The sequence below is a fragment of the Dama dama genome, chromosome 7 (assembly GCF_033118175.1).
Source record: "Dama dama isolate Ldn47 chromosome 7, ASM3311817v1, whole genome shotgun sequence".
Lineage (NCBI taxonomy): Eukaryota > Metazoa > Chordata > Mammalia > Artiodactyla > Cervidae > Dama > Dama dama.
Genome location: NC_083687.1, coordinates 32927344 through 32953374, shown reverse-complemented (window position 1 = coordinate 32953374; position 26031 = coordinate 32927344). Strand labels below are relative to the sequence as shown.

The 26031-nt window shown below is 47.9% G+C and overlaps 14 non-coding genes across 14 annotated transcripts; 6 read left to right on the top strand and 8 right to left on the bottom strand.

Moving 5' to 3' along the window:
- The first annotated feature begins 452 nt into the window (after nt 1-452).
- On the top strand, nt 453-525 carry TRNAV-CAC (transfer RNA valine (anticodon CAC)). The gene has a single exon. It is a non-coding gene; the product is annotated as a tRNA-Val (tRNA).
- Nucleotides 526-1329: 804 nt separating this feature from the next.
- Nucleotides 1330-1403, top strand: TRNAI-AAU (transfer RNA isoleucine (anticodon AAU)). The gene has a single exon. It is a non-coding gene; the product is annotated as a tRNA-Ile (tRNA).
- Nucleotides 1404-4806: 3403 nt separating this feature from the next.
- TRNAM-CAU (transfer RNA methionine (anticodon CAU)) lies at nt 4807-4878 on the top strand. The gene has a single exon. It is a non-coding gene; the product is annotated as a tRNA-Met (tRNA).
- A 524-nt stretch (nt 4879-5402) lies between these two features.
- On the top strand, nt 5403-5484 carry TRNAS-GCU (transfer RNA serine (anticodon GCU)). The gene has a single exon. It is a non-coding gene; the product is annotated as a tRNA-Ser (tRNA).
- Nucleotides 5485-6011: 527 nt separating this feature from the next.
- On the top strand, nt 6012-6093 carry TRNAS-GCU (transfer RNA serine (anticodon GCU)). The gene has a single exon. It is a non-coding gene; the product is annotated as a tRNA-Ser (tRNA).
- A 2196-nt stretch (nt 6094-8289) lies between these two features.
- Nucleotides 8290-8371, bottom strand: TRNAS-GCU (transfer RNA serine (anticodon GCU)). The gene has a single exon. It is a non-coding gene; the product is annotated as a tRNA-Ser (tRNA).
- A 527-nt stretch (nt 8372-8898) lies between these two features.
- TRNAS-GCU (transfer RNA serine (anticodon GCU)) lies at nt 8899-8980 on the bottom strand. The gene has a single exon. It is a non-coding gene; the product is annotated as a tRNA-Ser (tRNA).
- Nucleotides 8981-9500: 520 nt separating this feature from the next.
- TRNAM-CAU (transfer RNA methionine (anticodon CAU)) lies at nt 9501-9572 on the bottom strand. Its single transcript has one exon. It is a non-coding gene; the product is annotated as a tRNA-Met (tRNA).
- A 3401-nt stretch (nt 9573-12973) lies between these two features.
- Nucleotides 12974-13047, bottom strand: TRNAI-AAU (transfer RNA isoleucine (anticodon AAU)). Its single transcript has one exon. It is a non-coding gene; the product is annotated as a tRNA-Ile (tRNA).
- An 804-nt stretch (nt 13048-13851) lies between these two features.
- TRNAV-CAC (transfer RNA valine (anticodon CAC)) lies at nt 13852-13924 on the bottom strand. Its single transcript has one exon. It is a non-coding gene; the product is annotated as a tRNA-Val (tRNA).
- A 1129-nt stretch (nt 13925-15053) lies between these two features.
- Nucleotides 15054-15127, top strand: TRNAI-AAU (transfer RNA isoleucine (anticodon AAU)). The gene has a single exon. It is a non-coding gene; the product is annotated as a tRNA-Ile (tRNA).
- A 650-nt stretch (nt 15128-15777) lies between these two features.
- Nucleotides 15778-15850, bottom strand: TRNAR-ACG (transfer RNA arginine (anticodon ACG)). Its single transcript has one exon. It is a non-coding gene; the product is annotated as a tRNA-Arg (tRNA).
- A 6366-nt stretch (nt 15851-22216) lies between these two features.
- TRNAV-UAC (transfer RNA valine (anticodon UAC)) lies at nt 22217-22289 on the bottom strand. Its single transcript has one exon. It is a non-coding gene; the product is annotated as a tRNA-Val (tRNA).
- A 2260-nt stretch (nt 22290-24549) lies between these two features.
- Nucleotides 24550-24623, bottom strand: TRNAT-AGU (transfer RNA threonine (anticodon AGU)). Its single transcript has one exon. It is a non-coding gene; the product is annotated as a tRNA-Thr (tRNA).
- Between the last annotated feature and the right edge of the window lie 1408 nt (nt 24624-26031).

Here is a 26031-nt window from a genome sequence, read left to right as displayed (position 1 = left end):
AATCAACTTCAATCATTGCAGTCCTTTTCTGGCACTCGAGAGATGGCGGTCACAGAACTTCCTAAGGTCACACAAACCCACACAAGACAAAAGTCGAGCAGATTCCCGACGTCTACTGTACCCGGACGCTGCCTAAAACGTCTGCTCTGCCTCTGGCAAGGAATTCTTCGCTTAGAGGTAGTATTTGCTTAGTGTGACTCATTGACTGTAGCATTGCTGGTCGTGATAGGAGGGCGCACTCAACGTCGATCATTTCCTGAAAGAGAAAACCGATTCGGTGTGGTCAGCTTGGGCTAGCCGGGAGTCTCCTTTGTGACCCGGTGGACTGTAGCCTACCAGGCTCCTCCCTCCATGGGATTCTCCAGGCAAGAACACTAGAGTGGGTTGCCCTTTCCTTCTCCATGGGACACCATTGGAGGGCGGAAGAAAACGACTAGGAGGGGAGAAAGCAAGTTTCCGTAGTGTAGTGGTTATCACGTTCGCCTCACACGCGAAAGGTCCCCGGTTCGAAACCGGGCGGAAACAGGAAAAATGCTTCGGGGTTTGCATTTTGAACCGTTCTCAGGAAACTTCCCGGAGAAGGCAATGGCACCCAACTCCAGTACTCTTGCCTGGAAAATCCCATGGACGGAGGAGCCTGGTAGGCTGCAGTCCATGAGGTCGCTGAGAGTCGGACACGACTGAGCGACTTCACTTTCACTCTTCACTTTCGTGCGCTGGAGAGGGAAATGGTAACCCACTCCAGTGTTCTTGCCTGGAGAGTCCCAGGGCCGGGGGAGCCTGGTGGGCTGCCGTCTATGGGGTCGCACAGAGTCGGACACGGCTGAAGCGACTTAGCAGCAGCAGCAGGAAACTTCCGAGAAACTCGGTAGATGAGGAGGCTTCCGAACTCTCACCGAGCCTCACCCGTAAACCTGGGGGAACTACCGACGATCCGACCCATCGAACTCGTCTTCAGGCACCGTATTCCATCTCCTACGGCAGAGCCTGCACTCAGCCCAGCTTAAGGCGCTTTCTGCGAGCCTTTTACACAACAGCAAATTCTTCCGTAGGCCGCAGCTTCCTCCGAGAAAAACTTCGGTTTCCTCGTTCACGTCAAGGAATACGACCGAAAACCAATTGTGCCTTCTTTTCCTTTGGTTTCTTCTCCGAGAAAGCGTCTCGGCGTCTCATTCTTTTGACTAAGGATGGAAGGCAACGACAATGACGAAACTCTCTTAGGAGAAGCAACAGTAAGGGTCAGTTGGAACTTGAGATTTTGGAGGGGGAGCCGGGGCGGAAGAGGCGTTAAGAGGAAAGGAAGGAGAGAGGAGAACTTGCGCAGACAGAGGCCGGTTAGCTCAGTTGGTTAGAGCGTGGTGCTAATAACGCCAAGGTCGCGGGTTCGATCCCCGTACGGGCCACTGTTCTCTTTGGTCACCTCCTCCGGGAGGCTGCCAACTGTTTTCCGAGGCAACGTACCACTTAGCCTACACGTAGGTCCCGAAGATCGTGCGTAGAGTTCCCTTGCGGTTGCGGCTGTTCCGCCGGGACGCCAGCCTCATCAGTCCTCCAGTGTCTCCTGGAGGATGCTGGCTAACCACGTCGTCTTCTGCCGACGCCTTCTGCTTTTGCCTTCAGTCTTTTCCAGTGAGTTGGCTCTTCGCATCGGGTGGCCAAAGTGTTTGAGCTTCAGCTTCAGCGACAGTCCTTCCAATGAATACTCGGGGTGGGTTTCCTTTAGGATTGACTGCTTTGATCTCCTTGCAGTCCAAAGAACTCTCAAGTCTTCTCCAGCACGAATTCTTTCGCGCTCAGCCTTCTTTATGGTCCAGCTCTCACATCCGTCCATGACTATGGGAGAACCCATAGCTTTGACTGGACGGTCCTTTGTCGGCAAAGTTACAGCTCCGCTTTTTAATACGCCGTCTAGGTTGGTCATAGCTTTTCTTCCAAGGAGCAAGCGTCTTTTAATCTCGTGGCTGCGGTCACCGTCCGCATTGATTTTGGAGTTTTCCCCTTCTGTTTGCCATGAAATGATGGGACCGGATGCCATGACCTTAGTTTTCTGAATGTTGAGGTTTAAGCCAGCTTTTTCACTCTCCTCTTTCACCCTCATCAAGAGGCTCTTCAGTTCCTCTTCGCCTTCTGCCATCAGAGTGCTATCATCTGCCTATCTGAGGTTGTTGATAGCTCTCCTGGCAATCTTGATTCCAGCTTGTGATTCACCCAGCCCGGCATTTCACATGACGTACCCTGCATAGAAGTTTAATAAGCAGGGTGCCAATATACATACAGCTTTGCCCTATGCCTTTCCCAGTTTTGAACCAGTCCCTTGTTCCACATCCAGTTCTAACTGTTGCTTCTTGACCCACAGACGGGTTTCCCAGGAGACAGGTAAGGAGACAGTTAGAGTCCTCCAACGTGTTCCAAATCCACCACCCTCACATACCTTTTACCCACTCGTTATCCAGTTTAGCTCTCCACTTACCACAAGCCCAACATTTTTCCAGGCAGGCAGGGTTCTCTTTCCTCTGGGACCAATGGATGAGGACAGAGAGCCGGGCAGGGTCAGATGGTGGCCTAAGGAGAACAATTTGGTGGGAGGTGGGGGCGGGGGCAGTGGAAAAGATTCCTGGCAACCTTTTGTCAAAAGCGTATTGGATTTTAAGTTGTCTTTCCAAAGTAGTTGCTCAATCAACACCCTTTCTCAAATCCTCAAGAGATACAAAGTAAGGAGTCATTCTGAAAAGGTTTTCTTTCCATGTCTCTGAAGACCCTTTATGATTAACTGACAGCCAAGATTGCTGTCAGTTTATCTTAAAGGGTCTTCAGAGACATGGAAAGAGACTGCCCAAGGTGGTGGATTGATTCAGAATACTTCCTCTCCCTACATGTCTGCAGCACTTTGTCCACTTTGAACAAGAAACACAAGACTGACTTTTTTTTTTTTTTTTTTTTGAGGCCAGGAATGAAATCTGGACTCCTGTCATCAGTTGACAGCCGTGCATCTCCCATGATTGCTTCCGACTTCAAAGGACAATCCAGTATCATGGTCACTTCTCTGATCACTGTGGGGGTTCTTTCCCCAGCCTTGTGTAGTTTCCCTACCTGTGTGCGCTGACCAGTGTTAAGGTCCATGTGGAGAGCTTCCTGGAGTTTCCTCTTCTCCCGGCTCTCTCCTTTCCGGTGCTCTGTCCTGCCGTCTCCAGCTGTCTTGGTCTCCTGGACTTTATCCGCCCCGACACTTCAACTCAGAGAATTCACCAGCCTCTGCCTGCACTGGGGTCTGGAAACTCTCTCAAGGCAGTAAAAACTCGGGTGCAATCCGAGATCTCACGTCAGTTCCCAGCAAAATCGCTCATTCGTTTCTTTTCTGTCCGGGATTTACCATCCTTCTTTGCCTGATGTTTGGTGTCTGGAAAAGTGTTTCTGATCTGTTTTGCCAGGTTCTGGTTCTTTGAGGCAGGAGGATGCGTCTGATCCTTGTGATTTTGTCTTGGCTGGAAACAGGCCTTTCCGCTCTTTGGAGGAGGACGAGGGGGAAGCTGAGGTCTCTTTGGTTTGTGGGTTTGTGCTCTGGGGTTGCAGGCTGCAGGGGAGCAGAGAGGGGCAGGTTGGTTCGTGCAGCGGCCTGTCCCAGGGGCAGCTGGCATCGCCCTTCTGAGAAACATGGGGCCTCCTGCTGCTTGTGGCAAGCAGTGTGTGCAGATATCGGGCCGGGCTCCAGGGTGCAGCTGGGTCAACCTATGTGAAGGGTTCAGGCTACAGGCCCCAGCGCCGGTCACATGGTCTTCTCCGAGGGGGTGAGTGTGTCAGTGTGAGTGTGTCAGTGTGTGTGTGTGTGTGTGTGTGTGTGTGTGTGTGTGTGTGCCAGGGCTGGTTGTGGGAGAGGAGGGCTCTGCTGGGAGAGCAGGGCCTGAGTCCAGGAGTGCCGAGGGGCTGACGTCACCAAAACGGGCATTCTGATCTCTGGCAGGCCCGCAAGCTGAAGGTGGGCGCCTTCTGATGAGGGGGCGGGAGCCTTGGAAGATGGGCGATCCGCACACTCTTTCCTCGTCACCGCCTGGCTGTCACCCGCAGGGCATCGGAACACATACCTGCTGCACCGGTGCCTCCCCCCGAGTCAATTCTGGTCGTCCTCCTTGGTGGCCGGGTGATGATTGCCACTTGGCAGAGCCTCAGAGGCTGGGACTGGATGAACCAACCAGTGGGACCCGCCCAGCACCTGAGTCCACCGGAGGCACCCCTCTCAGCCCCTTGATGCCTCTAGTCCTCGCCTCCCACCCCCAAGTTCTCCTTTCCTTTAGGTTATTACATCTCCGTGGGACCCTTTCCCCAACACTTTATTAAAGGATATTTTAAAATGTAAAGAGCTTACGTGTAAATTGAGCTGGATGAACTTAACCGAGGTATACTACTCCCACGTGACCACCGCCCAGCTCGAGGCTCAGGACATGCCAATTAGTCCAGAAAATCGCCTTATGCCCCCTCGCCAGTCAGTATTGCCTCCTGCAAGCTCACAGCCGTCTGATTTCTAGCGCCAGGTAAAGTGCCTGCTCTTGAATTTCGCAGAAGGTGAGTCATATAGCATATCCTATGGTAAGACTTTTTTTTTTTTTTTTCTTTTTCTTGCCTAGGACAATAGTTCTGAAAGTGATTTGAGTCTTTACACGTACAATAAGTCGTAGAAGTTTGATCTTCTTATTGCTGGGAGGTTTATTCTTCCGATTTTATAAGCAAACCAAAATTTATCTGTACAAGGAAATGGGACGTTGCTCATGGTACTCATGGTAGGGAAAGAGCAGCCCAGCTAGGCCGTCTGTCAGCAGAGTGGCGCAGCGGGAGCGTGCTGGGCCCATAACCCAGAGGTCGATGGATCGAAACCATCCTCTGCTAGGCTTTCTTTTCGTGACTTCCATCCAGTTCGTTTCTCGAGCATCACAGGCACGACACAGTTCATCAGCTTACAGATGCACCTTTCTCCCTTCACCACTTCTAGAACCTTCCTAGTTCCTAATCATTATAAACCAGCAAGCGTTTTCCTTTCCCGTCCTTTTTCTTTTCTTTTCTTTTCTTTTTCTTTTGTCCTGGGCGGGGGCCCTGGGGCCGGGATGGGGGGAGGGGGTGAGGGTGTGATAACAAAACCGGCCCTCCTCACTCATTTCCAAGAGAGGCAAACCTCTGGTCCTTCTTACTTCGGAATAGTTGACAAGTTTACCGTCCATTTCCAATGGATCAGCACTACTTCTTCCAGGGAATAAAGTACACACTTGACTCCAGTTAAGGTTACGTTTCATATCTTCTTTACACTCGAAAGAAAAAACTTTTGTTTGTTTTTTTCTTGATTTCTGCCTGAGGACTGGTCCGCGAGTCTCCTACTGTCTGTCCCTTGTCTTTTTATGACTGGGCACGCGCTGTGCGACGAGGTGGCCGAGTGGTTAAGGCGATGGACTGCTAATCCATTGTGCTCTGCACGCGTGGGTTCGAATCCCATCCTCGTCGTCCGGTTGGGTTTATGGCTTTCCGTTGTGGCTCAGCTGGTGAAGAAACCACCACCCGCAATGCGGGAGACTTGGATTTGTTCCTTGTGTGGGGGTGATATCCATGCCTTACTTTTCACTCCGACAGTTCTAGTTAACGGGAATGTTTTGTAAATCCTTCTTGAAGGCAATACACATTGCTATTACTTATGAAGATTCCAATCGCATGGACTTTGTGGGAAAAACAGAGGGAAAGGAGTTAAGTTAAAAAACGCAGGAGAATCAGATTACAGAAAATAGAGAAAAACTTCACCGTGACTGTGAGGCAATGTAAGTACTGAAGAAGAATGAGAATTAAAGCTGGAAACACAGCAGGTTAAAAGACTATCAAAGTGTTCCCAAGGAAGGAGGAAAGAACCCGTTCTTTGTGTAAATTCTCTGAAAAAGCCTGCAGTTTGGAAGAATGGTACTGGGCACAAACGTGGAACTATAAGGCTTTCCAAACAGTAATATTTTTTAAAAGTTTTCAGAAATTACAGTTTCCTGTGAGACGAGGTGGCCGAGTGGTTAAGGCGATGGACTGCTAATCCATTGTGCTCTGCACGCGTGGGTTCGAATCCCATCCTCGTCGGTCCTCCGGTGGAGGGGAAATGCAAATTTTGCTCCGTATCTTGACAAAAGAACTGTATACAACTTTTCTACCTCACCTCATTCTGCCTCTGACTTTGTTTGTTCTTGCAGTTTCATTTTCAACCCGGATACTCAAGTATTCACTCTGTGGTGATTTTCTCTATTTTCTATAATCTCATTCCTCACTGGTGACACTCTAGTTCTCAACTTCTGCCCTCGTTTCACATCTTTTCATTCTCCACTCATTCTAGATCTTAGCTTAGTGCTCTTCCATGCTTGACTGAGTGCTATTGCTCTCTATTCTTAGGGTATGATATATGGCTTATATCTATCATGTTGTGGCACAAATTGCAGAGTCAAGGGATCCTAAGTTTTGGTCAGAACCCAGCTAGTCCCTCCTCTGAACAATTTAGAGGGTCAGTTCAGTACAGTTCAGTTGCTCAGTCCAGTCTGATTGTTTGGGACCCCATGGACTGCAGCATGCCAGTCCTCCCTGTCCATCACCAACTCCCGGAGTCAGTGATGTCCACTGAGTCAGTGATACCATCTAACCATCTCATCCTCTGTCATCCCCTTCTCCTCCCGCCTTCAATCTTTCCCAGTATCAGGGTCTTTTCCAGTGAGTCAGTTATTCACATCAAGTGGGCCAAGTATTGGAGTTTCAGCTTCAGCATAAGTCCTTCCAATCACTATTCAGGACTGATTTCCTTTAGTCGGACTGGTTGGATCTCCTTGCAGTCCAAGGGACTCTCAAGAGTCTTCTCTGACACCACAGTTCAAAAGCATCAATTCTTCCGCACTCAGCTTTTTTTATAGTCCAACTCTCACATCCATACATGACTACTGGGAAAACCACAGCTTTGACTACACAGACCTTTTTGGCAAACTAATGTCTCTGCTTTTTAATACGCTGTCTAGGTTAGTCATAACTTTTCTTCCAAGGAGCAAACTTCTTTTAATTTCATGGCTGCAGTCACCATCTGCAGTGATTTTTGGACCCCACCCCCCGCCCCCAATAAAGGTCTCACTGTTTCCACTGTTTTCCCATCTATTTCCATTAAGTGATGGGACCAGGTGCCATGATCTTAGTTTTCTGAATGTTGAGGTTTAAGCCAACTTTTTCACTCTCTTCTTTCACCTCCATCAAGAGGCTCTTTAGTTATTCTTTGCTTTCTGCCATAAGGATGGTGTCATCTGCATGTCTGAGGTTATTGATATTTCCCCTGGCAATCTTGATTCAAGCTTGTGCTTCATCCAGCCCGGGATTTCTCATGATGTACTCTGCATATAAGTTAAATAAGCAGAGCGACAATATACAGCCTTGCCTTACTCCTTTCCCGATTTGGAACCACTCTGTTTTTCTTTGTCCAGTTCTAACTCTTGCTTCTTGACCTGCAAACAAATTTCTCAGGAGGCAGGTCAGGTGGTCTGGTATTCCCACCTCTTGAAGAATTTTCCACAGTTTGTTGTGATCAACACAGGGTAACCAGGCAAAGTAAGTTGAAGTATGTTAGTTTAGTGGGCTTCCAAATAAGAACATCTTCAAAGCAATAAGTACAGGAGAGCAGGTCCCTCTACACCTCACCTCACCCTCCCACTCCCCCACTTCCCTCACCATCCTCCCAGTCCCAATTGTATCACATTTTTCCCCCATTTGATTTTTTTGAAGTTTTCTCATTATTTATGGTGCTTGTTGTTTCGAGGATTTTTATTTTCTTGTCACAGTGTAAGGACTCATTAAACAGTACTGTACAAAAAAAAAGAAAGAAAAACTTTCCTAAGATTTTTGTGCGTTTTCCTCCTTGAATTTGCCAGCTGAATTCTGATGCAGAAATCTTTTTATTTTACCATATTCATTTCATTTTCTCCTGCCTTTCAAACTAAATTCCTTTGCTTGTTTTCCCATAAAGTGCATGCGACTGGTGTCTTTATAATAGCAACATGCATTGCTTTCAACATGGATTTACAAAACATTCAAGGTAACTTAATCTAAATTTAGTAACTCATGTAGAAGTGAAAGTTGCTCAGATATGTCCCACTCTTTGTGAGCCGGTGGACTATAGTTGATGGAATTCTCCAGGCCAAAACACTGGAGTGGATATCTTCCCCATACAGGAATTGATCCCAGTCTCCCGCATTGCAGGTGGTGGTTTCTTCACCAGCTGAGCCACAACAGAAGGCCATAAACCCAACCGGACGACGAGGATGGGATTCGAACCCACGCGTGCAGAGCACAATGGATTAGCAGTCCATCGCCTTAACCACTCGGCCACCTCGTCTCACAGGAAACTGTAATTTCTGAAAACTTTTAAAAAATATTACTGTTTGGAAAGCCTTATAGTTCCACGTTTGTGCCCAGTAACATTCTTCCAAACTGCAGGCTTTTTCAGAGAATTTACACAAAGAACGGGTTCTTTCCTCCTTCCTTGGGAACACTTTGATAGTCTTTTAACCTGCTGTGTTTCCAGCTTTAATTCTCATTCTTCTTCAGTACTTACATTGCCTCACAGTCACGGTGAAGTTTTTCTCTATTTTCTGTAATCTGATTCTCCTGCGTTTTTTAACTTAACTCCTTTCCCTCTGTTTTTCCCACAAAGTCCATGCGATTGGAATCTTCATAAGTAATAGCAATGTGTATTGCCTTCAAGAAGGATTTACAAAACATTCCCGTTAACTAGAACTGTCGGAGTGAAAAGTAAGGCATGGATATCACCCCCACACAAGGAACAAATCCAAGTCTCCCGCATTGCGGGTGGTGGTTTCTTCACCAGCTGAGCCACAACGGAAAGCCATAAACCCAACCGGACGACGAGGATGGGATTCGAACCCACGCGTGCAGAGCACAATGGATTAGCAGTCCATCGCCTTAACCACTCGGCCACCTCGTCGCACAGCGCGTGCATAGTCATAAAAAGACAAGGGACAGACAGTAGGAGACTCGCGGACCAGTCCTCAGGCAGAAATCAAGAAAAAAACAAACAAAAGTTTTTTTCTTTCGAGTGTAAAGAAGATATGAAACGTAACCTTAACTGGAGTCAAGTGTGTACTTTATTCCCTGGAAGAAGTAGTGCTGATCCATTGGAAATGGACGGTAAACTTGTCAACTATTCCGAAGTAAGAAGGACCAGAGGTTTGCCTCTCTTGGAAATGAGTGAGGAGGGCCGGTTTTGTTATTACACCCTCACCCCCTCCCCCCATCCCGGCCCCAGGGCCCCCGCCCAGGACAAAAGAAAAAGAAAAGAAAAGAAAAAGGACGGGAAAGGAAAACGCTTGCTGGTTTATAATGATTAGGAACTAGGAAGGTTCTAGAAGTGGTGAAGGGAGAAAGGTGCATCTGTAAGCTGATGAACTGTGTCGTGCCTGTGATGCTCGAGAAACGAACTGGATGGAAGTCACGAAAAGAAAGCCTAGCAGAGGATGGTTTCGATCCATCGACCTCTGGGTTATGGGCCCAGCACGCTCCCGCTGCGCCACTCTGCTGACAGACGGCCTAGCTGGGCTGCTCTTTCCTACCGTGAGTACCATAAGCAACGTCCCATTTCCTTGTACAGATAAATTTTGGTTTGCTTATAAAATCGGAAGAATAAACCTCCCAGCAATAAGAAGATCAAACTTCTACGACTTATTGTACATGTAAAGACTCAAATCACTTTCAGAACTATTGTCCTAGGCAAGAAAAGGAAAAAAAAAAAAAGTCTTACCATAGGATATACTATATGACTCACCTTCTGCGAAATTCAAGAGCAGGCACTTTACCTGGCGCTAGAAATCAGACAGCTGTGAGCTTGCAGGAGGCAATACTGACTGGCGAGGGGGCATAAGGCGATTTTCTGGACTAATTGGCATGTCCTGAGCCTCGAGCTGGGCGGTGGTCACGTGGGAGTAGTATACCTCGGTTAAGTTCATCCAGCTCAATTTACACGTAAGCTCTTTACATTTTAAAATATCCTTTAATAAAGTGTTGGGGAAAGGGTCCCACGGAGATGTAATAACCTAAAGGAAAGGAGAACTTGGGGGTGGGAGGCGGGGACTAGAGGCATCAAGGGGCTGAGAGGGGTGCCTCCGGTGGACTCAGGTGCTGGGCGGGTCCCACTGGTTGGTTCATCCAGTCCCAGCCTCTGAGGCTCTGCCAAGTGGCAATCATCACCCGGCCACCAAGGAGGACGACCAGAATTGACTCGGGGGGAGGCACCGGTGCAGCAGGTGTGTGTTCCGATGCCCTGCGGGTGACAGCCAGGCGGTGACGAGGAAAGAGTGTGCGGATCGCCCATCTTCCAAGGCTCCCGCCCCCTCATCAGAAGGCGCCCACCTTCAGCTTGCGGGCCTGCCAGAGATCAGAATGCCCGTTTTGGTGACGTCAGCCCCTCGGCACTCCTGGACTCAGGCCCTGCTCTCCCAGCAGAGCCCTCCTCTCCCACAATCAGCCCTGGCACACACACACACACACACACACACACACACACACACACTGACACACTCACACTGACACACTCACCCCCTCGGAGAAGACCATGTGACCGGCGCTGGGGCCTGTAGCCTGAACCCTTCACATAGGTTGACCCAGCTGCACCCTGGAGCCCGGCCCGATATCTGCACACACTGCTTGCCACAAGCAGCAGGAGGCCCCATGTTTCTCAGAAGGGCGATGCCAGCTGCCCCTGGGACAGGCCGCTGCACGAACCAACCTGCCCCTCTCTGCTCCCCTGCAGCCTGCAACCCCAGAGCACAAACCCACAAACCAAAGAGACCTCAGCTTCCCCCTCGTCCTCCTCCAAAGAGCGGAAAGGCCTGTTTCCAGCCAAGACAAAATCACAAGGATCAGACGCATCCTCCTGCCTCAAAGAACCAGAACCTGGCAAAACAGATCAGAAACACTTTTCCAGACACCAAACATCAGGCAAAGAAGGATGGTAAATCCCGGACAGAAAAGAAACGAATGAGCAATTTTGCTGGGAACTGACGTGAGATCTCGGATTGCACCCGAGTTTTTACTGCCTTGAGAGAGTTTCCAGACCCCAGTGCAGGCAGAGGCTGGTGAATTCTCTGAGTTGAAGTGTCGGGGCGGATAAAGTCCAGGAGACCAAGACAGCTGGAGACGGCAGGACAGAGCACCGGAAAGGAGAGAGCCGGGAGAAGAGGAAACTCCAGGAAGCTCTCCACATGGACCTTAACACTGGTCAGCGCACACAGGTAGGGAAACTACACAAGGCTGGGGAAAGAACCCCCACAGTGATCAGAGAAGTGACCATGATACTGGATTGTCCTTTGAAGTCGGAAGCAATCATGGGAGATGCACGGCTGTCAACTGATGACAGGAGTCCAGATTTCATTCCTGGCCTCAAAAAAAAAAAAAAAAAAAAAAAAGTCAGTCTTGTGTTTCTTGTTCAAAGTGGACAAAGTGCTGCAGACATGTAGGGAGAGGAAGTATTCTGAATCAATCCACCACCTTGGGCAGTCTCTTTCCATGTCTCTGAAGACCCTTTAAGATAAACTGACAGCAATCTTGGCTGTCAGTTAATCATAAAGGGTCTTCAGAGACATGGAAAGAAAACCTTTTCAGAATGACTCCTTACTTTGTGTCTCTTGAGGATTTGAGAAAGGGTGTTGATTGAGCAACTACTTTGGAAAGACAACTTAAAATCCAATACGCTTTTGACAAAAGGTTGCCAGGAATCTTTTCCACTGCCCCCGCCCCCACCTCCCACCAAACTGTTCTCCTTAGGCCACCATCTGACCCTGCCCGGCTCTCTGTCCTCATCCATTGGTCCCAGAGGAAAGAGAACCCTGCCTGCCTGGAAAAATGTTGGGCTTGTGGTAAGTGGAGAGCTAAACTGGATAACGAGTGGGTAAAAGGTATGTGAGGGTGGTGGATTTGGAACACGTTGGAGGACTCTAACTGTCTCCTTACCTGTCTCCTGGGAAACCCGTCTGTGGGTCAAGAAGCAACAGTTAGAACTGGATGTGGAACAAGGGACTGGTTCAAAATTGGGAAAGGCATAGGGCAAAGCTGTATGTATATTGGCACCCTGCTTATTAAACTTCTATGCAGGGTACGTCATGTGAAATGCCGGGCTGGGTGAATCACAAGCTGGAATCAAGATTGCCAGGAGAGCTATCAACAACCTCAGATAGGCAGATGATAGCACTCTGATGGCAGAAGGCGAAGAGGAACTGAAGAGCCTCTTGATGAGGGTGAAAGAGGAGAGTGAAAAAGCTGGCTTAAACCTCAACATTCAGAAAACTAAGGTCATGGCATCCGGTCCCATCATTTCATGGCAAACAGAAGGGGAAAACTCCAAAATCAATGCGGACGGTGACCGCAGCCACGAGATTAAAAGACGCTTGCTCCTTGGAAGAAAAGCTATGACCAACCTAGACGGCGTATTAAAAAGCGGAGCTGTAACTTTGCCGACAAAGGACCGTCCAGTCAAAGCTATGGGTTCTCCCATAGTCATGGACGGATGTGAGAGCTGGACCATAAAGAAGGCTGAGCGCGAAAGAATTCGTGCTGGAGAAGACTTGAGAGTTCTTTGGACTGCAAGGAGATCAAAGCAGTCAATCCTAAAGGAAACCCACCCCGAGTATTCATTGGAAGGACTGTCGCTGAAGCTGAAGCTCAAACACTTTGGCCACCCGATGCGAAGAGCCAACTCACTGGAAAAGACTGAAGGCAAAAGCAGAAGGCGTCGGCAGAAGACGACGTGGTTAGCCAGCATCCTCCAGGAGACACTGGAGGACTGATGAGGCTGGCGTCCCGGCGGAACAGCCGCAACCGCAAGGGAACTCTACGCACGATCTTCGGGACCTACGTGTAGGCTAAGTGGTACGTTGCCTCGGAAAACAGTTGGCAGCCTCCCGGAGGAGGTGACCAAAGAGAACAGTGGCCCGTACGGGGATCGAACCCGCGACCTTGGCGTTATTAGCACCACGCTCTAACCAACTGAGCTAACCGGCCTCTGTCTGCGCAAGTTCTCCTCTCTCCTTCCTTTCCTCTTAACGCCTCTTCCGCCCCGGCTCCCCCTCCAAAATCTCAAGTTCCAACTGACCCTTACTGTTGCTTCTCCTAAGAGAGTTTCGTCATTGTCGTTGCCTTCCATCCTTAGTCAAAAGAATGAGACGCCGAGACGCTTTCTCGGAGAAGAAACCAAAGGAAAAGAAGGCACAATTGGTTTTCGGTCGTATTCCTTGACGTGAACGAGGAAACCGAAGTTTTTCTCGGAGGAAGCTGCGGCCTACGGAAGAATTTGCTGTTGTGTAAAAGGCTCGCAGAAAGCGCCTTAAGCTGGGCTGAGTGCAGGCTCTGCCGTAGGAGATGGAATACGGTGCCTGAAGACGAGTTCGATGGGTCGGATCGTCGGTAGTTCCCCCAGGTTTACGGGTGAGGCTCGGTGAGAGTTCGGAAGCCTCCTCATCTACCGAGTTTCTCGGAAGTTTCCTGCTGCTGCTGCTAAGTCGCTTCAGCCGTGTCCGACTCTGTGCGACCCCATAGACGGCAGCCCACCAGGCTCCCCCGGCCCTGGGACTCTCCAGGCAAGAACACTGGAGTGGGTTACCATTTCCCTCTCCAGCGCACGAAAGTGAAGAGTGAAAGTGAAGTCGCTCAGTCGTGTCCGACTCTCAGCGACCTCATGGACTGCAGCCTACCAGGCTCCTCCGTCCATGGGATTTTCCAGGCAAGAGTACTGGAGTTGGGTGCCATTGCCTTCTCCGGGAAGTTTCCTGAGAACGGTTCAAAATGCAAACCCCGAAGCATTTTTCCTGTTTCCGCCCGGTTTCGAACCGGGGACCTTTCGCGTGTGAGGCGAACGTGATAACCACTACACTACGGAAACTTGCTTTCTCCCCTCCTAGTCGTTTTCTTCCGCCCTCCAATGGTGTCCCATGGAGAAGGAAAGGGCAACCCACTCTAGTGTTCTTGCCTGGAGAATCCCATGGAGGGAGGAGCCTGGTAGGCTACAGTCCACCGGGTCACAAAGGAGACTCCCGGCTAGCCCAAGCTGACCACACCGAATCGGTTTTCTCTTTCAGGAAATGATCGACGTTGAGTGCGCCCTCCTATCACGACCAGCAATGCTACAGTCAATGAGTCACACTAAGCAAATACTACCTCTAAGCGAAGAATTCCTTGCCAGAGGCAGAGCAGACGTTTTAGGCAGCGTCCGGGTACAGTAGACGTCGGGAATCTGCTCGACTTTTGTCTTGTGTGGGTTTGTGTGACCTTAGGAAGTTCTGTGACCGCCATCTCTCGAGTGCCAGAAAAGGACTGCAATGATTGAAGTTGATTCAATGATCCTGGGTGAAAAGTAAGCGAGATTCGGTGCCCTCGAACTCTAGCAGCTGCCCATTCTGTGACGGGCAGTGTTTGGCTGATAGAAACCGAGGGGCGGAGAGGGGCAAATGCCCACTGGTCTGCCAGGCAGTCCTTACTTGTCCCCTCTGACCTCAATTCTGCGCCAGTTGAGCACAAATCAACCAGAGTCAGACAAGAATTGCTGTGGTCGGTAACATCCTCAAGGCACTAACACCGCGGTGGTAGATATCATCAGGAACATCCAAAGTCAGTTTGTTTCTCCGGGGCAAGCTGAGCTAACGAATCTCCGAGCCATGGACTACCTGGGCAGAGAATGGCAAACCGGAACCATCCTGAATCCAGAAATGTCAAGAGTCGGTGATCAGTCCCAGATTCTTTGGTCTTCCGCTTAAAACAAACAGAGAGACAGACAAACAACAACAACAAACACCGCTAACTGACAGACCAAGAGGGAGTGGACGTGAGGCTCGTCTCCCGCTCCCTCGCTTGGCGCCCTTTGTTCCAAAGGGCTGCTGTCCGAGTTTGGTTTTGTATGCAGAGGTCACAGCAGGGGTTTGTTGGGTTCCGCGTGGAACAGCCCTCTGAGGACCACGAAAAAGAAATGTAACCAGGGCAAGTAGAGGACTAAATTTGGAAGAAGGGGTTTCCGTGGCCGGTTAGCTCAGCTGGTTAGAGCGTGGTGCTAATAACGCCAAGGTCGCGGGTTCGATCCCCGTACGGGCCAAGGGGACTTTTGCTCCTTACCACTCAAGGTCTTACCCATTTGAACCCTGGATTTGTGCGTAACTTATTAAAGAAAACAAACAAACAAACAAAAACACCAAAACACCGGCGTATTACTCCTCCCTTTTGGAACTGTCCTACCAGCACTCTTCTGGAAGTCAGGGTGCAGGGCCAGCTCCCATATCCGGTGCGCACCACCCTGGACTTTCTTGGATTTAACAGTTCCTCAGTCAAAGCCACTCTTCTTTCTATTCGGAAGGGGGGAGGAGGGTGGTGAAGGGTCACCCAGTGGGAATAAGGTGTGAAGAAACCTGCCGAGCCTTTTCTCTTCTTACTTTCTTTCTCTTTCTTGTTGCTCGTCCTCCTTTTCTTTTTTCTTAAAGCCTCTTTGATGTGCAACTCAGTACAGGTGTCCCTATGTGGTCCTTTCTCCGCATTTGCTGTGGGAGATGGAAACCAGAAAATGCTTGATTGTGGATGTTCCAGTGATAGCCTTTGAAGGGTCCTTCGCACTCCCACAAGAGGCAGGATGGCCCCACGGGGTAACAAGAAGCAAGGTCGAGCGAGCTTTTCGTAGCGCTTGTGAGCCGCCAAAGCTTGAAGAGTTTGGGTGTGGTTCAAGGGCAGGAAGATGAGTTGTCAAAAAGGTTTCGAGCCAGCCAGGAGTCGAACCTAGAATCTTCTGATCCGTAGTCAGACGCGTTATCCATTGCGCCACTGGCCCCCTGCGACAGGAAGGCTTAAGCGTGTCTCTTTCAGCGAGGCCTCTGAAGTCGCTGGTTCTGCTATGGAGATAGAAATAACCCCGGAACTGACGACTCGCACCCATTCACTTCATTTAGGGTTAGTGTATGTACTACAACGTTGTTTTCCAGGTCTACATTTTGGATTACAAGCAAATCTAACCCTTAGAACATTCCATACATGATAGAAAGAAGTCACTCCTTGCAAGCAAGGTTTCTGCTGTGAGTGCTCCTGGTTAATTTCTGCTCCCTGTTAATCTGCCGTGCTTCCACCTCCCTCATCTATTCTACACTTCTTTGGGGCCCTGATGATGTGTCTGCGGATGGTTACTGACTGCCCAGTATTCTCTTTAACTAAGTGTTAGACAATAAAGTACATCTTTTTGATCTGGAAGTGCATTTGGCCATAAGAATCACATTCTTCTCTTAGCGTTAAAAGAGTAATTAATACTCCCTAAGAGGGAGAATCATGGCCAAATTCTATGATAAATCATGCATCGGATAAAAGCATGCAGAAGCCAATGGTAAAGGCAAAAAGAGGCAAGAAGGCACGAAAGGTATACTCAAAGGCGCAGAAATCACATTAGGCAGAGACTGCTGGGATTCAGGAAATGATTGAATACCACATAAAATTGAAACAGACAGACATGCTCTCTTTAGACCCCGTGGTTATATGCTGCTTTTCGTTTTCAAGTTGGGCATAAGGAACACCTCTAAATATACAAGTGCCTTGAGAGAAGGATTTTGTGTGTTGAGAGAGACAGGGCACAGTAATGCTCTTGATGGCACACACTTGGAATCCAGAGTGCAACTCTTTCTCACCCCAGCATTGCCATCTTTTGCCTAACTGGCCTTTGCAGTAAAAGACAGGTGTACAGAAACTGACAGAAATGTGAAGATTTAGGCAGAAAGCTTTGCGGAAGTTTTATCTGAAGGAGTGATGATGGAGGGCAAGTTTCGGGGTTGAGGAGACAGTAACTAGGAACAGAGGCGGAACAAATAGCATATTCACAAATCTCTGGGAAATAAGAGGACAGGGTGGTGGGCAGAGAGGGGGGGCAGTGAAGTGTGAAAGGAAGCTGGAGACATAGGAGAGGCCATGGAGAGGATTTCAGGGCATAAGCTTAAGGGTCATGTCATGAAACAGGTCTCAGATGCTCAGGTGGTAGGCGACCCTTTCAGAAACACTGCTTTCTGCCTTTCATCCATTTGTCCTCTCAACGTTCACAGAATCTGAGATCTAGTCTCATCTGATCTGAGTAAAAGTCAGCTAAAATTCCCCCAAATAGCGGAGAAACCTCCCAGGCATTCAAACCATGCAGCCCCCTTTAGCCCGCAGCGGGCAACAGCGGTGGTCCCCGTGGACAGCCCGGCCAACCCGCCCGACTCCCTCAGTTGGAATTTCAGGGATCTGCCACCCCCAAGAGCTGAACTGCACTGGCGCAGAGGCAATGGGAGTTCAGACATGGAGGTATCACTTCCCTTAGTGGGGAGCCCCCGTTTTGCAGTCTGTACTCTGGTGTCAAGGAAAATAATCAACAAGCAGTCTATACCGGGAACAGAAGAAAAAGTGTGAATCAAGCCAAACTAAGGACCATAGCCCTGTGTGAGTGTCTCTCGCTAATTCCGAAGAACGGCTCCGGAGAAACATGGTGTTCAGCAGTTTTATACCTTGTCTACTTATACAGACTGATTATATATATTTATATAGGTTGATTATAGTCTTTGCAGCCAAAGATGGAGAAGCTCTGTACAGTCAGCAAACACAAGATCGGGAGCTGACTGTGGCTCCGATCATGAACTCCTTATTGCGCTATTCAGACTTAAATTGAAGAAAGTAAGGAAACTCATTAGGCCATTCACGTATGACCTAAATCATATCCCTTATGATTATACAATGGAAGTGACAAATAGATTCAAGGGATTAGAATCTGATCGACAGAGTGCCTGAAGAACTAGAGGTTCTTGACAAGGTTCAATGTCAAGAACGGAGGTTCGTGACATTGGACGGGAGGCAGTGATCGAGACCATCCCCAAGAAAAAGAAATGCAAAAAGGCAGAATGGTTGTCTGAGGAGGCCTTACAAATAGCTGAGGAAAGAAGAGAACTGAAAGGCAAAGGAGAAAAGGAAAGATATACCGACTTGAATGCAGAGCTCCAAAGAATAGCAAGGAGAGATAAGAAAGCCTACCTCAGTGATCAATGCAAAGAAATAGAAGAAAACATTAGAATGGGAAAGACTAGAGATCGAGTCAAGATAATTAGAGATAACAAGGGAACATTTCATGCAAAGATGGGCACAATACAGGACAGAAATGGTAGGGACCTAACAGAAGCAGAAGATATTAAGAAGAGGTGGCAAAAATGCACAGAAGAACTATACAAAAAAAGATCTTCATGAGCCAGACAATCACGATGGGGTGATCACTCACCTAGAACCAGACATCCTGGAATGGGAAGTCAAGTGGGGCTTAGGAAGTATCACTACGAACAAAGCTAGTGGAGGTGATGGAATTCCAACTGAGCTATTTCAAATCCTAAAAGATGATGCTGTGAAAGTGCTGCACCCAGTAGGCCAGCAAATGTGGAAATCTCAGCAGAGGCCTCAGGACTGGAAGATGTCAGTTTTCATTCCAGTCCCAAAGAAAGGCAATGCCAAAGAACATTCAGACTACCACACAATTGCACTCATCTCACACGCCAGCAACGTAATGCGAAAATTCTCCAAGATAGGCTTCAACAGGATGTGAACCATGAACTTCCAGATGTTCAAACTGGATTTAGAAAAGGCAGAGGAACCAGAGGTCAAATTGTCAACATCTGTTGGATCATCGAAAAAGCAAGAGAATTCCAGAGAAACATCTACTTTTGCTTTATTGACTACGCCAAAGCCTTGGACTGTGTGGATCAAGAGAAACTGTGGAAAATTCTTCAAGAGATCGGAATACCAGACCACTGGACCTGCCTCCTGAGGAACTGTATGCAGGTCAAGTTAGAACTGGACAGTTAGAACTGGACATGAAAAAACAGAGTGGTTCCCAATCAGGAAAAGAATATATCAAGGCTGTGTATTGTCACCTTGCTTATTTAAGGTCTACGCAGAGTACATCATGCGAAATGCTGGGCTGGATGAAGCACAAGCTGGAATCAGGATTGCCGGGGGAAATATCAATAACCTCAGATATGCAGATGACACCACCCTTATGGCAGAAAGCGAAGAAGAACTAAAGAGCCTCTTGATGAAACTGAAGAGGAGAGTGAAAAGTTGGCTTAAGCCTCAACATTCAAAAAACTAAGTTCATGGCATCTGGTCCCATCACTTCATGGCAAATAGATGGGAAACAATGGAAACAGTGAGAGGGGGCTCACTCTCACTGTTTTAGGGGGGTCTCCAAAATCATTGCAGATGGGTTGCTGACTGCAGCCATGAAATAAAAAGATGCTTGCTCCTTGGAAGAAAAGCTATGACCAGTGTAGACAGCATATTTAAAAGCAGAGACATTCCTTTGCTGACAAAGTTCCGCCTAGTCAAAGCTATGGTTTTTCCAGTAGTCATGTATGGATGTGAGAGGTGGACTCTAAAGAAAGCTGGGCACCAAAGAATTGATGCTTTGGAACTGCGGTGTTGGAGAAGACCCTTGAGAGAGAGTCCCTTGGACTCCAAGAAGTTCCAGCCAGTCTATCCTAAAGGAAATCAGTCCTGAACATTCATTGGAAGGACTGATGCTGAAGCTGAAGCTCCAATATTTTGGCAAGCTGATGTGAAAAACTGACTCATTGGAAAAGAACCTGATGCTGGGTACATTTGAAGGCAGGAGGCGAAGGGGACGACAGAGGATGAGGTGGTTGGATGGCATAACCGACTCGATGGACATGACTTTGGGCAAGCTCCAGGAGTTGGTGATGCACAGGGAAGCCTGGCGTGCTGCAGTTCATGGGGTGGCAAAGAGTTGGACTCGACGGAGCAAGTGAACTGAGCTGATTCCTTGTCAGAACAAAAAACATCAAAAGTGAAATGGCACATTCCTTAAAGTTTTCAAAAAAAAAAACAAAAAGGCAGATCAGCCAGTACACATCAGATCAGTCTGTCCCAGGTACCTGGGAAATACTACTAGTGTTCACCTCTCAGGGAGAAAAGCATTTAAGCTTTACCTTTAAAACAGACTTTTTTTTTTTTTTTTTTTTTTTTACCATTCATTAGGCATGAACATATGTAAGCTAGAATGACTTCCCCATACCTCAACATGTGACCATTTCTTTCAGAACCATCAAGTAGAAATACAGATTTTATTTTCTCGGGCTCCAAAATCACTGTGGATGATGACTGCAGACACAAAATTAAAAGACGCTTGCTCCTTGGAAGAAAAGCTATGAGATACCTAGACAGCGCATTAAAAGGCAGAGACGGCATTTTGCCAACGAAGATCCCTCTGGTGAAAGCTGTGGTTTTTCCAGCAGTCTTTTAGGGATGAGAGAGTTGGACCATAAAGAGGGCTGAATTTGGAACTGTGGTGCTGGAGAAGCCTCTTGAGGGTCCCTTGGACTGCAAGGAGATCAAACCAGTCAATCCTAAAGGAAATCAACTTTGAATATTCATTGGAAGGACTGATGCTGAAGCTGAAGCTCGAATGTTTTGGCCACCTGATGTGAAGAGCCGACTCACTGGAAAAGACCCTGATGCTGGGAAAGATTGAGGACAGGAGGAGAACGGGGCGACAGGAGATGAGATGGTTGGATGGCATCATCGACACAGCGGACATGAATTTGAGCAAACTCTGGCAGATGGTGAAGGACAGGGAAACCTGGCGTGCTGCTGCAATCCGCGGGGTCCCAAAGAGTGGGACACGACTTAGCGACTGAACAGCAGCCACAACGGAAATACCGTGTGCGGTATTTTCTGTGGTTTTTAAATTTAAAAAGTCTGTGCCTAAAACACACGCGGCACCGAGTCAATATACCATTTAAACCTTTCCCCCTATCCTTTCTCACTTCTGAGAAAGCCGTCACACAGCCTGGCCAATCCGGAGAGCGCTGTTCATGGTCCTGACCATGGATGGTCCTCCGCGAATAGTTCTGGTTTCCCCGCGGCGACGTGGACCTTCTCCGCCTGCCCGTCGCGCGCTTCCTGTCGATCTCGATGCCGAGTCCCCGAACCGTCCGAGAAGAGCCGCTGCTGGCCCAGATACCCTGCCTGCGAGGGCCCCCAGGCCCCGTTCCGTGTATGTCTGTCCCACAGCCTTGTCTCGAAACACACGCAGACAAACGCACTTCCACTCCATTCCGATCTCAGCCGGGACCGTTCTGTGCCTAAATGGAACCGTCCTTTGAACCCGGGGAAGCGACGGGTCTGGGCGACGGAAGGACAAGCCGCGGCAGGATGTGACCGGTCCTCCCAGGCAAGCCTCGGTGGGTGGGTAGTTGGGTCCGGCTGCAGACGACCGCGTGCTGCCTGGGCTCCCGGAAAAGCGGCGAGTCGGCTTCGACCGCGTGGTGGAAACTTTTGAGCAGAGATTTCGATCCAGGCGGACTACGGAATACTTCCCTGAGGGTACTGGTGGGGATCCGCAGGCGGACCCGGGGAATTGGGAGAAAAAGGAAAGGACAGTGAGATTAAGCAACGGTCTCCACCCGACACAAGATCTCCGTGTAGTTTCTGGGGACAGGAGACTTCTGATTCATTGCTTTCATCCCCTCCTCCATTCCTTTCCACCTTCTGCACACACAGATTTTATGTCGAAGGTTTTCGAAAATATTTCTGGTAAGGGGACGGGGGAGGGGGGAATTGCCAGAGATGGAAGACATCTGGAAACCTGCCCCATTTTTCGGTCTGTTGGTTTTAGCTTCTTGTTTGACTGATTGGATTGCATTCTTTCATTGATTCACTTGTACTGCTGTAGGCCTACCTCAGTTGCTTCGGTCCAGTTGCTTGCATTTCAAATCATTTGCCCGTAGGCTACCAGTGAAAGCGAAAACAATAAAGCTTGGTGAAGAAAAGGTAGCGAAACACTTCCAAGTATTTGAGGTGAGCGACTCTTTGTTAGGCCAGAAGGAGCACTAAGCGTCCAGGACATAATAAGCACTAAGCTACCCCCGTACCTCACAAAAAATGAACCCCTTTTTCTTCAAAATTGCAGTAGGAGAGAACATTATAATCGACACATTGTAAAGCTGCTGGAATCAGAGAAACGTCAAGAAATGTTGAAATAGAGTAAGTATTTTAAAAGGCCGTCGGTGAGAGCGCGGGTGCTCTGAGGATACTTTGGAATCGGGTACCTTCGACAGGGCAGCAAAATCCGTAGGAGATCTTTGCACTTATCTCTGAGAGAGCAAAAGCCCGAGGATCGAGCTGTTTCCGCCCGGTTTCGAACCGGGGCCCTTTCGCGTGTAAGGCGAACGTGCTAACCACTGCACCACGGAAACGCCACGCCCCTGACGGGCATTACATGTCCCAGAAAAACAGCATACTCGGTCCCTTTGTTGCTCCCCGCGTCCCAGCCCGCAACGCCCCCAATCTAGCAATTTTGAATCTTTCTCTTGCAGAGTGTTTTCACTCGCGGTGCCTTGCTTTCCATCGTTTCAAAACCTTTTGCTAAAAGAATAATATCGAAACTCTACGGCTCATAACCAAACCTAACTCAGTGGTGGGGGTGGTTTAGTCGCTAAGTCGTGTCCGACTCTTGCCACCCCACGGACTGTAGCCTGCCAGGCTCCTCTGTCCATGGAATTCTCCAGGCTGGACATCTGGAGACAACCCACTGGAGTGGGGATGTTCCCGACCCAGGGATCAAAGCCGGGTCTCCCGCATTGCAGGCAGATTCTTCACCGCCTGAGCTAGGAGGGAGCAGGGTCCAAACACCTTCCCAAACATCAGGCATGGTGTCCTCGGGTTCCAAGGGCATTTGATTGGAACAACCCGATACTGTCCTGTGCCTTTGATTTCCACCTCTCTTCCTCTTCCTCTTCCTCTTCCTAACCCTAACCCTAAAAAATTTTGGCACAGGGTCCTGAAGACCACCGAACTTCCGAGAGGGCCTAGCTAGTCTGGAGGAGACTGCTGAGCGGGGATGCGATGGCCTGTGATCACTTGACTCTCAGAAAGGAGTGCCAAAAGGAGTAGTGTTTGGGAATTCAAGGGACTGGACTTTGCGCCCGAATAAGTCAAGGTGGGCGTCATCAGTCAACTTATTACCCAGCGTCACTCACACTACCCTGGATCGACTGTGGTTTGAGAGATCTGAATCTGTTCAACAGATGCCTACCTTGCCTCGCCTTGGTTTTTCTCTTCATTTCACCTGACCTTCCTCATTGTATTTTCCCTCTTCCCAGCACTTCCCTGGAGGACCAGGAAGGTGCTCAGCAGAGAAACTGTCGTCTTTCATTAAATTCCATGTGAGAAATTCCTGGTTTCTCTGCGTCAGCTCTGCATTGGCATCTTTCACAAATAGCAGCGTTGAAAGCCCCTGCTCTCAGCAAAACTGAAACTGGGATTGATCACAGCGTTGCAGGAAACGGACTAGAGAGACAATATTTCCCAATCAGCAAGTTTGGGATTTAGTTTCCCATAATTTGATTAGAAGTTTATTTTAAAGCCGGTAAGGAGTAGCCCCACAATGTACCCAATCCTGACCCTACCAGATGTCCTGAAAAATTATGCAAGCAGCGGGTGGCAAAGAGCCCTTTGAGTTACGGGACCAGTGAATGCACAAAGGCTTTTCAGATCAAAATGTACTTTTTAAACAGCTGAAGTTCACAAACAAAGAATGCTTTAAAAAGTCAGTTTGCCCACACCTTAAAAAAAATAAAAAAAGAATATTATTTTGTGTATTTTGTCATTGTCTATTTTATATCCTCTTATAGATATAACCTTAGATCTTCTCCTTCCAAAATTTCCAGTATCGTCCAGAGTCCATTTCACATCGAAAAGAGGGAACAGTTATAACACAACTTGATTTACACTACCGTAATTTTTATCAGAACGTCCTTCCTCTTCTTTTATATTTTTTGATTTCATTTCATTCACTAAGGACAAGTGAGTAAAAAACAATGCTGGATTCACTAGTGATTCAGGAAGACAGCTGCAACATAATGAAAGTGCAGAACTTGAAAACACACTCACTGAATTAGACCAGTTAAGTCCCTATCCTTGCTTCATGAAGTATCATCCATGGAACAGTAGTGTAGAGTCTGAGGTTGTAGAAATGCTGACTTTCAGGCCCCTGTTGCAGATGCAGTCATTTAAAACCCTCATTATAAAGGATCACACCAGGTCATTCATATGCTCATAAAATTTTGAGAAGCGCGACTGTAAGGCACTAGTAAAGTCGGTGCCAAATATGGGTGGTGGGAGTTGGCGGGGGAGGGGGTGGCTCTAAAGTGGGACAGGACAATTCAATGATTCCATGAAGAAAAGCAAACGTCTCCATTGTGGTAAACGTTCTCGGAGGCAAACATAATTGAAGAGATCCCACAAAACCAAGCTGGCAACTTCTGAGACCTGATTTAAAATGCGAAGGAAAGACCAAGGGGCATTTCTAATTGTCATCTCTAGATGTGTGAGGACCACCTTTTTATGGCTACCAGGAGAGCATAGGTAGTACTCTGAGGTACTCAGGGGCTTGATGGGAAGTAAACAAATCCCACTGTTTAACTTGTTTTGCTGTATTTAAAACAGTGCTGCCTGAGGCCCCGCTGGGATTTGAACCCAGGATCTCCTGTTTACTAGACAGGCGCTTTCACCAACTAAGCCACGGAGCCAGCTACAGTAGACTATTGGTTCCTAATATTATTTGAAGTTCTCACTTCCCTGGTTCACCAATGCATTTCTCAAGAACTTGAGATCAACACGACAATCTGAGGACTATTTCCTGTTTCTCAAGATTTCTATCAACTCTTTTACCTTCTCTTGTCTGAAATTGCGCAGATGTTTACATGCTGAGCCAAGACAAGAAAAACCTTCTGAACCTCTAAACCCTTGAAATCTATAGCCAAGTTGTTTGACTTTTGCACCTTCCTATGGGAGATACTAATACTTCTCCCTTTCGAATCTATAAAAGGAAGACGATGGTGCTCATCAGTCTTGAAACATAACATGAAATGGAGCGCTCGAAAGGGCTTCACCACATCTTTTGCTACGCTCACTGTCAAACAGCAGTATGTTACAAGAGAGGAGTGTGCCTGTTCGTATTTATTTTAGAGCAATGTGGACAGTAAAGGCATGCAAAAGGGAAAAGGAAGGTAAGAATTCAGCAAACGTAAACATGCAAGAATGATTGACACAGAAATACAGATAATGAAAACTTTGGTAGACATGTCTGACATTAAAAATGTCATAAAGTTCTTGACTTGTCTGAGTTCCTAAAATAGACACTTAACGCACACATATCAGAGAATAGTCGTCTCCTCTGAGCATGAGCCAGTATGCAATGATGCTTTAGAGCTCAAACTCTGATGTCAGACTCCATTGATTCTTTGTTCCAAATGTGTCATTATACTTGTGACTTTGAGAAAATGTAAAACCTCCATTTATTATTTTTAGTTACTCAAATTCTGTGAAGAGTGCTGGCAGGTAGTGTAGATGATTTCTAGCCTCAATCCATAAGACTGCTACAAGCATTCTATATCTAGGCCGCATAGACAATATTGCTTCCACAGGTGCTAATGAATAGTGTCAGGAAGCTGCCCGTATCTCTTGCAATAAGAGACTTTTGTGTTTTGTTCCCAACAACTGTAGCTTCTCGAGTACTTCTGTAAAGGTAGGTCACATTTTCCATTTATTTCTATTTGAAGAACTCCTTCATTGCAATCACATACTGCTATAGGATTTAAATTTTTCTGTCCAATGTGATTTACCTCTCCTATCGCACTTTATCAAGTATTTCGTGAATTAATGGGAAAACTAAGTTAAGTTAGGAACCACCTGCTGTTAAGCACTTGAGAGCACACACACAAATAAGAATAATAAAAAAAAAACACACACAAAAAAAACAAACCTACCCAACCTTAAAGTAACCTTTCATCTCCGAGTTCGAAAGAGAAGGGGTGAGTAATATAGCCTGGGCAAAGTACGATCTCTGTGAGGACCCCACAAAGGAACAGTGAACTGGTCACTGTTCTGAAAATCTTGGATTCTGTCATGGGAACACAGGGCAAGATGTCACAAAGA